We start from the raw sequence: 14,385 nt of genomic DNA on the forward strand, positions 1-14,385 counted from the left end.
AATTCATTACAGTTCGATGCCTCTTGGCAATTGCTACCACTTGGAATTGGTTGTTACATCAACCCAACATTAATAATGCCTTCTTGCATGGAGATCTCCATGAGGATGTATACATAACCATCCCTCAAAGTTTTTCCTCTCCAGGAGACAATCAGGTATGTAAGCTTAACAAGTCTCTTTATGGACTCCAACAGGCCTCTCGACAATGGTTTGAGAAGTTCACAACAACAGTTAAGGCGTATGATTTTGTTCAATCTCTTGTTGATTGCTCTTTGTTTTATTATCGACATCATGGTACTTATATGGCAACTCTCATCCATGTAGACAACCTAATCATCATTGGTGATAATTTTGATCTCATTGCTGATTTCAAATCCTACTTGCTTCCACATCAAAGACCTAGGCCCTCTAACCTATTTCCTTGGCATATAGGTTCATTGTTCCTCTATTGCTGGCATTTTTCTTTCACAATACAAATAACTTATGGATATACTTAAAGAAGTAGGCATGACAAACTGTCACATTAGTAACACCAAAATAACTTTCGGGATGATGTTTGATCCAAGTTTCTATGGATGTCTTGTTGGTCGACTAGTTTACTTGACAATCACTCGGCTTGAACTCAGTTTTTCTGCTCATGCTCTTAGTCAATACATGAAAACCCACAGAAGATCATATGATTGTTGTTATGCGTATCTTGTGGTATCTCCACTCCACTAAAGATCATGGTCTATCCTTAGATGCCAATGTTGATCTCTCCATTAAGGCGTATTGTGATTCTGACTAGGCCAATTGCCCTCTCACACGATGATTGACTTCTAGATGTGTTGTATTCCTCAATAATTCAACCATTTCTTGGAAAACAAAGAAATAGAGCATACTATCTAGGTCATCTGTAGAAGCTGAATACCACGCTCTGGCTTTCATCACTATTGAATTGCTATGGTTGAAGTGTGTTCTCAGTGACCTCAACATGCCCATCATTTCTCCTATGGAATTGTATTGTGACAACCAAGCTACCTTAGATATTGTAGCTAATCCAATGTTTCACGAACAAACAAAACATATAGATATAGACTATCATTTCGTTCGAGAAAACATCATTACAACATCTCACATTTCCATGAAAGATCAACATGTAGATATCTTCACAAAAGCTTTGTTTGTTGATTGCTTTGTCATGTGAATTCTTGTTTTAGGACAGCTAGAGAACCTTAATGAATACATTATTCTCGCTCTATTTATCGCATCTCTCTTACCAATTTACATCCAAATCTATTTTCAACCATTAAAGACCCCTATGTTCTTTCCAACCCAGTCCTATAGGGCTCCAAACGGATCGGATCGGATTCGGTAAGGGCATATCCGATCCGATCCGTTAAAAAATCCGATTGATCCGAATCCAATATCCCAAATTCGAAATTCGATCTGATTCGATCGGATTAATGGATCGGATTGGGTCACATTGAATCGGGTCATCCAATATCCGAAATTCGATCCGTTAACTTAAACCAGAATCGTCATGATTTACCGGCGCTACTAGATCATCATGATTTACCGGTTGCCTGTTACCTCTGGTCTCCAGGAACTGCTGCCGCAGTTAGCACGGCCAAACCAGCGCTACTAGATCATCTCGCCGCCGCCATTAAACCAGTCCATTAAGAGTCAGAAAATCAATGGTTTGATCCATTAAAAGACGCTCCTTGTCCTTGGAACCTCACATCTCTCCTTCGTTAAACAATCAGATCAGGTTATTCTGCTTCATTATTCCCACTCGAAAGTCCACTACAATACGCTTCAACTTGGTTTCTTCATCCAATGGCTGTTTGAATCAACTGCATGACCAGTGATACCCGCAAGTTTTTTGGTTGCTTGAAAGAAGGCCCATCAAGCATGAAACACAATTCGTATTGAAACTTGTCTCTGCTCAACTTGTCGCTCCAAATTCAATGGACGCTCTGAAGATGGAAACTTTAGTGGTTTCACCCCATTTTCTTCCGTCGCGTAGACGTTTATCTCCAAAGGTTTCAATTGTCTCCATTTGCAGCAGAAGATCAACAGGTTCCCTTAGTTTCCCCGTCTCCCACTCTCGCACCCAGTTTCGTCAGCTTACTTTGAACTGTTCGGCTTTCTCTTATTCTTCGTTAGGTATCTCTTTCTTCTCTACGAGGGCTTCCTTTTCCTAACTTGTCTCTAGAATTGATTTTAGATACAATTAAGAATGATTTCTCTTACAATATCTTGAACTTGATTTTGATTTCTGGTTTTATTGATTTAGCTGAGGATGCGAAGTTTGCAGAAGCTTCCAAGAACGGAAACTTAATTCCGCTATACCGCTGCATTTTCTCAGACCACCTGACTCCGGTGCTTGCTTACTGATGCCTAGTTAAAGAAGATGATCGAGAAGCTCCAAGTTTTTTGTTTGAATCAGTAAAGCAGGGTTTCCGAGCAAATAATGTGGTAAGCTCCCATTGTTTCTTTCTTTTCTTGAAAGAATTCCTATTTCGTTGTCATGTATTCTGTTCTGAATTCATTCCCCAGGGACGCTATAGTGTAATCGGAGCTCAGCCAACAATGGAAGTTGTGGCGAAGGATAATTTTGTTACAATTATGGACCATGAGGAAGGGAGTAGAACTGAGGAATATGTTGATGATCCGATGGTAATTCCTTGGAGAATTATGAAGAATTGGAAGCCTCAACGCATTGATGAACTTCCAGATGTATTTTGTGGTAAGTACAAGGAATCAATTACTTGCATATTTTATGAAAACACCATACTTATTATGAATCAATCTCAACTTTGCTCTGTAATTTCATGGAACGTGAATGACATAAATCCCCCCTTGGAAAATCTATTTAGGTAGAACATTACATGACTAAAAGAGTTAATTTATAAATCTATGGAGTTGTTTATAACATACATGAGCTTACCTCTTTTTTTACAAATGCCAATCAATCTTAGAGCCCAAATACTTAAATTTTATTTCTTTATAGTTATATGTATTTTTATTTTCTTTTGACACTTCAAATCTTGAACCACATACATCATTTTTATTGCATTAAGTTGGCAATGGTCTTAGGTTGGAGATCTTGGATAAAACTGAAATGGTACTGTTGCTGATCAGTTAACAATTCAGATCAATTCTTTTAGTCTCTGTAGCTAATATTTAGTTTTCTAAAAGAGAACCTAGTAGACCACATTGGTGTGGAGTTTAGACAGACGTAATTGAGGCATAGTTAAATCAAAACTCAAATTTTTTTAACACTGGCACGAAGAGGGGGAATTACAGTTCAAAACTTTTGTGATGTTCCGAATTCATAATCAACAAATTGGTTTAGGGTTTTCAAACCTAAATTCACCCAATATTGTTGAGTTGACCTTCAAGATTTTCACCAAGATTTCTCAGACCAAAAGAAGAGATTCAAAACTCTCATACCTGAAATTTTGACAGTCGACAAGTGCAGATCATCTAAGTGGTAGTTCATGTCAGATCACCTTATTATAGTCTCACAGATACAATGTTGGAGATGAAGATGGCGTACCTCCAAGATTGCTCCTTGATCTCTGATGAACTAGCAATGTTTTGCCTCTGAAATAACTCTGGAAGATGGTCAACTGTTGCCTTGATCTTCTCCAAGAACAGGTTTGAATGTTGTCCAAGATTGGGAGTCAAAATCCTAATGGCGATCTTCAATTTTCTCTCTCACTATTGCTGAATTATTTTCTTACAAACTCTTTCAAAAGAATAGTATGCAAGAAGATGCATGATCTGGCCAAATCATCTCTTTCTGATTAGGAAAGTCCCAATCCAATTGGAGTTTCTAATTCTGCTAGGACTTAGACTAGTCAAACTAGTTAGTTATGACTCCAACTAGAACTCTTTCTAAGTAGAGTTTGACCAACATTAGGTTACATCTAAATCTTATTAGGGATAAGGATCGGTGAGAAAAGGTTCCATGTGGCATGGGACCCACAAGATCTTAGCTAAATTAATTCTAAAAGAGTGATCCACACTTCACTTAACATATGGACCAAATTCAGTTTGTCTATACAAGTGAATTCGCCAAAGTGTGTTGGGCCCAACAATTGGCTCATTAATTCTTATATTTAAAACTGGGTCTTATCCATCCTATGATCCCAAGACCATTAATTTGGGCTGAGTTAATGTCCACCAAGTATTTAAGGCCTAAGAAGACATTTGCATAAAATCTCGCAGCCAATAATATCATAACATTGCAGATATAGATGGACCCTTTCCCTAACTGTCAAATGCAGTGCCACACCCTCTACTCATAATTAATCCTATGATTAAAACCATTAGCAAACTCTTTATCAAAATAAACTATTTATAAATATAAGTACATTTTGCAAAGCAATTTCGAAACATGTTGAAATCCACTACCGACAACTTTAGGTTTCCACCATAGAAAGTGTAACCTAGATATTCTCTTTGTCTAACAAAGTGGCTAATCCTATCACAATGATCACTCACTGAAGTATCTTTGTAGTATACTCCAACATACCCAATTATTTGACCCCAAAAGGATCTCATTGGTTGTCATATTAGAAGCAGACCAGTCCAACACCCAGTTTTACCCACCTGTCTCCACGGTCTAGGGTTAGATTGGAAATGGTCTTGTTTAATGTTTCTTAAACACCCACTCACTGTACCTCAGGTCCAACCCAAGTAATTGAGATATATTGTTCCATGAATTTGGCAACACAAGAGTGTCAACCTTGGTATGATAAACTCCCCAAGTTTATCAATTGGTTGAGAACATTTTAAGCTAACATAAGTCTCATAAATGTCCAACTTTAAGGGGTATTAGTTTACATTACTCTTGTTGGAGTTGAGAACATACACTGTCTAACAGCTTTCTGGAATGATTCATGCATAGTTGCCAAGGGCACCTCACCCAAACGCCTCGACTTATAGCAACTAGGCACCCACCTAGGTGACAAAAATGACAAGGAAAGTGCCTTATATAATATCATTTATATTGGTGTATCTTATTATATGTGTCTTAAATACATTTTATTTTATATTATATATATCATATTACTTCGCTTTAATATTTTACTATTGAAATTTAAAAGATTAAAGGGTTTTAATGTTTTAGAAGTATAGTGAGTATTTTTTTCTACACACTCTCTCTTCAATTAAATAAAACAGAAATTCCATCCTTGTTTTTTTTACTATTTTACTATCCATCTTGAATATTTATCATATAAAGTTAATAACCATCTTTATCTGCTAATTGATATGAAATTGCTCTATTAAATACTTATTATAGTTGTATTATTTTCTAAAATAATGAAATCACTATATGTAAAAGATTTTTTTCTTTTAGATGTGATGATTCGACACATTTTTAGAGGAAATTTAATGTTCTTTGTTAGAGAATATCAACCTATTCAAGGACCTCACCTAACAACTAAAGCTTTTAGGTTGAATGGTTCTTTGAAATGGTATCAGAGCTACTTTGACCAAGTGGTCTAGTGTTCGATCCTCATTACCCCCATTATAATTAATTAAGTTTCAGCACAAGGTATGGGTGGGCCTGTGCTTGTTCACACTTCAAGGCCAATGGGCTTTCGTGTGAGGGGGCGTGTTAGAGAATATCAACCTATTCAAGGACCTCTATTAACAACTTAAGATTTCAAATTGAATGGTTCTTTGAGATTCTTAATGAAGAAAATTGCTATTTTTCAATTAATATGCTTGCTGAATGGTATATAAAACTAGGGAATTAGCCAAAAGTTAGTTCGTTATATTATAAAATTCTTATTGCCTAGGCACCCACCTAAGCGACTAGGCGCCCCAATGTCGCCCAGAATCGCCTAGAACCTTGAAAACTATGGGTTCAGGATTATAAAGGTCATCTTATTTTATTTATGTAGTTTATTCACTGGAGCCACTAAACAACAGTCAAGTTTACAGGAATTGTTTATCATCTGAAGTATTCTACTGATTTAGAAATGACTATTTTTAATGTTATAGTATCATGAAAAAGTTTTCCATGTCGTAATAGCAGTTTTTTTGGTAATAGTTGGATTACCGATTGATTGAAAGCAATTCTGTTTCTTTACTCATTTCAGTTGAATTATAATTATAAAGAAAAAACATAATTATAGCTTATGCCATATGAACAGGTGGTTGGGTTGGTTACTTCTCATATGATACTGTAAGGTATGTTGAGAAGAAAAAACTTCCTTTTTCAAGTGCTCCTGAGGATGACAGAAACCTAGCAGATGTTCATCTAGGCCTCTATGATGATGTCATAGTTTTTTATCATGTAGAGAAGGCACTTTTTCTATAACAACAATCAATTCCCTCTTTTGAACAAGAACAAAGTTTAAGTTTGTCATTTTCCATGCTTCCGTTGTTAACTATGCCAATTAAATTTATGATCATCCATAATGTTCTTCATACATTATTAATGTTTTAGTTGTAGATTTCATTTTGAGTTATTTGGAGGTTTCTAACTACTAACTTGATTGAGCATTGAGGGTTTCTTGGGTGTTTCTTTTGCCCTCAGAGAGCTTATGTGATTCACTGGGTTCGGCTGGATCAGTATTCTTCAATTGATGAGGCTTATGCTGATGGAAAGAACCGCTTGGAAGTTTTAGTGTCTAAAGTGCACAATATTGTTCTGTGAGTAAAGTTTCCGTTTTATCTTGCCTCCTTGTTATACTCCTTACTAGCTCTTACTTGTTATGTATTATTCTTCCTATTTCTCGTTATGTATTATTAGCCCAAGGCTATCAGCAGGGTCTGTAAAATTATATACTCGGCACTTTGGTTCTTCATTGAAAAAATCAAACATGACACGTGAAGCATAAAAGAATGCAGTAATGAAGGCTAAAGAACATATCCTAGCAGGCAATATATTTCAGATTGTTTTAAGTCAACGGTTTGAACGCCGAACATTTGCAGACCCATTTGAAATATACAGAGCATTGGGAATTGTGAATCCAAGTCCGTATATGACTTATTTACAGGTGCATCTATTCTTCTTTGTAGCTTTACATAATTTCACTTAAAGTTGGTTTATATGAGCTGTCCTATTACATTTGTAACTGATTTTGTTTTTACATTGCTATCAAACTTAGGCTAGAGGATGCATTCTGGTCGCTTCAAGCCCTGAAATTCTCACCCTTGTGAAGAAGGTAAACTGATATGGCTTGGCTGAGTCATTACCTGAATAGCTTAGAAGTTTTCTCCTTATAAATGATTACATTATTTACAGATTTTTAAAATTTATTATTTACATTTAGTTCTATAGAAGTGATTTATTCTCTTGGAAGTTAAATCATATTTTTGACATTTTGTTAAAATAAGGCCCTGTTTGGATAGACTTCTATAAAGTACTTTCGTACTTTTGAAAGTATAAAAGTACGGAAAACATGACATAGCATTTGTATTGTGTACTTTATACTTTTTGTTTTCATACTTTTGAAAGTATGAAAAACCCCAAAAGCACGAAGTTAGCTTTTTATACTTCGTGCTTTTGGCGCTTCCGTTTTTGTGCGAACAGGTGGTCACACGTGACCACCCTTTGATAAAACTCTCGACCCTACCTCTGCTCGCCACTGCTAGACTTGGACTACCATCACCGGTCTTAGACCCTGAAACCACTGGAAACCGTCACTGGAAGTACAAAAAGACATGCTTTTGCCAAACAGAAATGGTACTTTGTTTTGAAAAGCATACTTTTCAAAATTTTTTACCCAAACGGTTTTCAAAGCAAAAATACCAAAGTAAAAGTATTTAATGTACTTTATACTTTGATATTTTTGAAAGTACAAAAGTGGAAGTGTATCCAAACAGCGCCCAAGATTTTGACATCTAACATTGGTTTTAGATGTCATGATGTTCATATACATGTTCCTCTTTTGATCTTGTTTAGAATGATAATATTTTGTGTATAGGCTTTCCATGTTTAAAGTGTTGAGCTCTTCCTCATGTTTTACCAACTAGTTACTCTATTTTGCTCATATTGTCAGGGGAAGATTATTAACAGACCACTTGCTGGGACTATTAGAAGAGGAAAAATAGACAAGGAGGATGACATGTTAGAAAAGCAGCTTCTGAATGATGAAAAGCAATGTGCAGAGCACATTATGTTAGTTGATTTAGGACGAAATGATGTTGGAAAGGTTTCTTTTTTCTAATGTTTATCATCTACCTGAAAATTTATTTGTACAGTGTTAGATGTTCAACTTTCTATATAATTCTTTCATTCCAAACATTAGATGCATTTCCTTGTGATTTTATGTGGGTAGACTTTGGGCCTTATTTTGAGACCTGTTGATTCTCACCTAGTAGTGTGCCCTTGGTTTTGTGATTGAGGAAGATTGCTTCAAAAAATTGGGTCCTTTCAACCTAGACTTTCTATTCTTTTTTCTTGTCCATTTTTTAAATTTGTAAGGAGTCACTTCCCAGTCTCCAATCCAATTAAGGGTTAGATTGTGAAAAATCTGCTTTCATATATATATATATATATTATCATCATCATCATCATCATCATCATCCAGGCCTTAATCCAACTTTGTGGGATTGGCTGTATAAATCCTGTTTAAAGTATGATCACTTAAAGGAAAGTCTATGAACAGACAAAATCAGTAAACCACTGACGAAATATGATTGGCATGGTTATGTTCTTACCATCAACCTAGCACACGAGTAAGTGTAATAGGAAAATGAGGTGTGTGAAGGAAATAGGTCTAAGTAACTTAAGGTTATGGACTAGGTTTTGGCAGCAGCAATGCAAGCACCGGGAACTTGTATTCTATTACTAACATGGATCTCACAACTTAATATTTGCATCTAATATGCTGGATCCTTTCATCGTGAGTTGAAATTTTTACATGTTACATTTATTTTTTACGGATTCAATTCTTTGAGGCATATTTATTTCTGGTGTTTTGGCCATGTCAGGAATTATGCAAGCGCCATGTTCCTTCCACTTTTAATTCTCAAAATTTGCATGCCTTTTGACCATGAGTTGTATATTATTAAGACACACTTTAATGTATAAGATACTATTGCTGCAGGTCTCCAAATCTGGCTCTGTGAAGGTAGAGAAGCTTATGAATATAGAAAGATACTCTCATGTAATGCATATCAGCTCTACGGTAAGAATCTTCTTGCAGTTCTGGATTTGGGTGGAGTTTATAACTTGAACAGAAAAAGACTAGCCAAACATACCATAAAAAAACTTGATGTGCAAGCTACTTTTTTATTTTTTATTTTTTGTCTCATCTAGTGGTTTAAAGGCACACCTAGGCACACAGGTAGGATGCATTTTAGGGCATGCGCCTAGCTTGAACTCAAGGTATGCCACTTTTTAAAGGCAAGTACATGGATTGAGGCAGGCAACCTAGGTGCATGCCTTTATATTTGTTAGAGAACGAAAACCTATTCAAGGACTTCACCTAACAGCTTAAGCTTTTAGATTGGACAGTTTCTGATACCATCTCAATGAACTATTCAACCTAAAAGCTGTTAGGTGAGGTCCCTGAATAGTTTTTTATTCTCTAACATGCCCCTTCATATGAAATCCTGTTGGGACTGAATTGTGGACAAGCACAGGCCCACCTGTAGTGCTGAAATTTAGTTAATTATAATGGGATGTGAGGATTGAACACCAGACCACTTAGTCAAACAGGCTTTGATTCCATCTCAAGAAACTGTTCAACCTAAAAGCTTAAGCTGTTAGGTGAGGTCCCTGAATAGGTTTTTATTCTCTAGCAATATTTGCTTCTTTTTTGTATATTCTTATGTGTTTTGCACCAGTATGAGAGTATTAACTTCGGTATAACCATTTATTGTTGCTTGTGCAGTAGTAATGATCTATGAACTTTTAAAAGAAACATTAAAAAGAAAAACCTATTGAATACTTGAAGCCCAACCTTCTAGGATTAGGAATGCTAAAGATCTAACATCACATTAGCTATTTTGAGTTATGCAATTAGGAGACAAACAAATACATAGAAAATTTTATGGGCTTGAGGTATATATAACTTCCTTTTTTTCTTTCTTCACTTGAATAGGTGTTCACTGAAAGTCTGAAACAAAGGTTTCGGCCTTTCCTCCTCTCTCTTCCCCTTCTTTCTTGCCTAAAGCAGTGGTTTCACCCCCTATTGATCCTCCTCCCTCTCTATGATTTATTTTGTGGTTATTTTGAAACTTTAAACTTTGATTTCAAACTTATTTATACCTTCATGGACTTGTCTGTCTTGCATGTATGTAAGTTATGGTGCTTTAAAGATACTGATTTATCAATGCCTTTTTGTTTCTGTGAAATGTGGTCATGGATTGTTGCATTATGCCATTATGTAGGTTTAAATGTTTTCCTTGTGATACAGAATCTATATTTGCATATTCTTATATATCAAATTCTTTATTTATCATTTCTGAAAAGCTGCACCCCACCTTGTGTCTCAATTGTTTGGAAATCTATGGACTTATATTGGTTCTTTTGCTTTTAAAAATCTCATCTCTGATGGTATTTGCATTATTTTTTGGATCAATCTCTGATGGTATTTGCTCATGGATATAATACATGACATACATGTTATGGATGACATTGGTTCCCTTGCTTTTAGAATTTAGACAACCTATTCTCTTCAAAGAGTTGAATTCCATAGGAGCTTCTTTGTAAGTAAAGATCTGTTTTAGAATTTAATGGAAATCCCTTGGTCCTTTGTAGGTTACAGGCGAACTACTCAATGATCTTACTTGCCGGGATGCTTTGCGTGCTGCATTGCCTGTTGGAACAGTTAGTGGTGCACCAAAGGTTTTCAGTAACCTCCTTATTTTGTGGTTACTAATGTTTATCCAAGTTTTTTGGTTCTAATCAACAACTGTGATCTCTTTAATGGCTGAAGATAAAGTTGGATTGATTTGTGGTTATTTTATTTAACCTCCTTATTTTGTGGTTATTTTATTTAACAATTTAGCACACTAGAAAAAAGCAATAGATCATTTTGTTCAGCCACTTCAGCCATTAACAAACAGAAACTAAGTGCTTGTTTGGGAGATCTTTCGAGTACCAGCTTTTGGCTTTTGTGAGATGGGACCCACACGGACAGTCTAAAGCAATGATTGGTGAAAAACCTGCAAAGCCCAAATATATCATTCATCCAAAATATGGCTTTCTGGTGAAACTTGTTTTACTAGCTTCTTCAAAGCAGCTTAGTGAAAGCAGCTCAATCAAATCTGAAGCCCTCCCAAACAGGCCCCAAGTCTATAGGGTTTGGCCAGTCTCGCATGTGCTTGCTTTGATAAAAGAACAATTAATACAATTAAAACTAGATAGAAGGTGAATTTTTCATGCTTGTCTGTTACCTTTGCCAACTTGTAGGGGATGTTGAAGCCCCTATTTGTTCAGTCTCAATCAAAATGATACCAACCAGAAAATTTGATGAAAAGAATAAAACGATATAATCCAATGATCATATCATCTTTCTGCTTTTTACTTGATCTGTTATATTCTTTTGATGTTTTTTCCACTCTCAGATAAAGAGTTATGAAGCTTTTCCAGAAAAGATTTTATTTGATTATTTTATATTATGTTTCTATAGAAGATTGTGTTCTTTGCTGCTTGTGGGTGCCTCCAGTTGTAATTTCAGCATTGCCCTCGGAAAACCAGTAATTGGTGATTGTATAAATACTAATTCTTTATTGACCATTCTAATCAGTTATGCTCATCATGGAAATATGAATTCCTTTACCTCAAGTAAAGGTCGAGCCCCAATTCTTGTGTATGTGGTTTGTTGTATGGTTGTTCTAAAGCATGTTGTGTGAGAATTTTTATTGATTCTGCTAGTTGGCTATGTCTACTGTGGTAGTAAATATTCCTCTACTTAATTCTCTTTGATACCTAAAATCCAGTACCTAAGCTGAAGCTGGAACGTTATAAATTGTTTCTGTTACTATATTATGGTCTTCTGTTATGTGTGTTCTCATTGTATGATCTCATGTAAAACAGGTTAAAGCAATGGAGTTGATTGATCAACTAGAGGTCACAAGGCGGGGGCCATATAGTGGCGGGTTTGGGTGCATTTCTTTTTATGGTGATATGGACATAGCCTTGGCACTTAGAACCATGGTTTTCCCCACTGGGACTCGTTATGACACCATATACTCATATAAGGATGTCAACAAACGACGAGAATGGGTGGCTCACCTTCAAGCTGGAGCAGGAATTGTGGCTGACAGTGACCCAGGTGATGAGCAAAGGGAACGCGAGAACAAAGCTGCTGCTCTTGCCCGTGCAATTGATCTTGCAGAGTCAACATTCATTGAGAAATAATTGGCACCATATTTTTATATGCATGTGGAGTTGCTTTCTTATGTTACCTGGGTTCAACTGCGGGTACGTGTCATTTCTCTTGGAGTTGGAATCTGTCTCACCCAACAAGTTTGGGATATGGGAACTTGTTCAAATATAGGATGCCAATGGGTACAAATATATGGACATATCAAGATTCACACACTTCAAAAATGATTTTACATCTATGCGGGGTGTTTTGAGTTTTATAACTTTATTGAAGAAGCTATGCTTAATACTGTATATGCATTCCATTGTTTAAAATCTATAATAGGAAGTTACAGAGAACACAATAGAACAAATTGTATCATGATTATTAAAAATTTCAAAATATACTAATAAATTGAACATTGAGATTGTCTGAGATTGAAGGAACACTCTTGATTGGGCATTGCATATATTCAATTTTGGAAGTTTAAAGTGTAATATGTAGGTTATAAGCCCAGATTGAATTGAAGCCATTATGGAAAGGCCCTCTTTCTACTTTTCATAATCAAACCGGCAGAGCTGCAACCTCTCCATTTGTCCAGTTGATCTCATATGCACCCTGCTCTGTCCTTACCCTTTTGTGTCGTAAAAAAGAACCAGATGGGGCAGAGCAGATACCACAGAGAGTCTGTATATCCATGGGTTTGATTCCACCTCTCAAATGAGAATTCGGATTTGATCCTCACAGTGCTCTGTCCTAGACTTGACTCTAATGTGTATAATGTAATACCAAAAAATAAATAAATAAATAAATCAAGATTATGTAGTAACCTTTCCAATTTATTGTGGGAAGACTAACATGGGTTTTCCTTCTTTGTGTATTGGCTAATTCCTCTTGTTTGGTTTGTTTGTTTAGTGGCGGCGGCTGCTGCTGCTGCTCGTGTTTGGTTCTTATTACAAAATCTTTTGTAATGTTTTCATTTCTTTGGATTGGGTTTGAGGTGGCGAGGGTGCTTTGTGCCTGGATCTGGGGCAACGTTGGGTCAACTTTTTCTTTTGTTTTTTTTTTTTATTTTTTTTTTATTTCAACAGACTGTGAGGGATAAAGGGTAGCCTTCCCAAACTTCGGAAACCCCTATATCCCTTCTGTATTGGTGTATACATGGTTTTCCATGGCCTTGGATAAGAATACGATACATTCAATATGGGGCATCTATTTTTTGACTCCCTTTGGCCAACCTTCCACCATGGAGAATTGGGGATGGGGTAACCCATCTCCCAACCCCCCTGTGCCTGTGGCAATGGGAATAGATCTGCGTCTCCACTGCCGCGAAGCTACAGATATACCAACTACCAACCAGTTGGCCACCTGGAACAATATTTAGCCATTAAGGAGCTCACAACCTCCTTGACATCATAGGTTTGAAAATTTGGCTTTGACTCAGCTAATGTGAGCTAGGCTAATGAACAAACCAGTTTCTCAACTTATTGACAGAATCTTGTTTCTTTAGTTGTTTGGATCAAAAACATTGTTCCATGGCTTTTCAGTCATTCAGCACAATATATGGATGATTGACGAAACCGCAAATGCCAACTGATTGTGATGAATCTTTGCTTAGGTGCTACAAGTTATTATCGTGAGGATGTGCTCAATGCTTTGAATTCAAGAATCTCCAAAAAAGAAATTCAATGGGCTAATGGTAGATCTGAATTTCTAAAAAATCATTAGATGAGGGAGCCCTCTGGGAATTTACCACATCTATCTATTGTCTGGGGTGGTGGAAAAAATAGTCTACCTAGTCTGATCCGCCTGATGTCTCGGCTAGACCAGGCAGATCAAGGCACAGACTGGATTGAGTTGGTTCAAATCACCCCCCCACCCACTTTAGTCGGGTCGGGTTGGAGCTAGTTTGGGGTTTCAACAGTGACATCCATAGCCTGTTCCAACCTAACTCTTGAAACTGGTTTAAAACTACTGTAACTAGGCCGGTTAAATTAATCACAGCCCACTTATTATATTAGATCAAAGCACAGCTTTCTCTGTCATATATTTTTACTTTGGAGCCGTTTGGCAAGTCTTTTTGAGAATATCTTCAGGTAGCTCTGATAGTCAAAAG

The 14,385-nt window shown here is 36.4% G+C and overlaps 1 pseudogene across 1 annotated transcript; it reads left to right on the forward strand.

Moving 5' to 3' along the window:
- Nucleotides 1-1,804: 1,804 nt before the first annotated feature.
- On the forward strand, nucleotides 1,805-12,717 carry LOC148847847 (anthranilate synthase alpha subunit 1, chloroplastic-like; annotated as a pseudogene). The gene is made up of 11 exons (XR_016100283.1): nucleotides 1,805-2,148; nucleotides 2,279-2,460; nucleotides 2,542-2,731; nucleotides 6,156-6,307; nucleotides 6,542-6,657; nucleotides 6,758-7,004; nucleotides 7,116-7,172; nucleotides 8,010-8,162; nucleotides 9,060-9,140; nucleotides 10,718-10,804; nucleotides 11,999-12,717. The product of XR_016100283.1 is annotated as an anthranilate synthase alpha subunit 1, chloroplastic-like (transcript).
- The last annotated feature ends 1,668 nt before the right edge of the window (nucleotides 12,718-14,385 follow it).

This window comes from Nelumbo lutea, chromosome 6, assembly GCF_056320005.1.
Source record: "Nelumbo lutea isolate HS-2025 chromosome 6, American lotus-T2T, whole genome shotgun sequence".
Lineage (NCBI taxonomy): Eukaryota > Viridiplantae > Streptophyta > Magnoliopsida > Proteales > Nelumbonaceae > Nelumbo > Nelumbo lutea.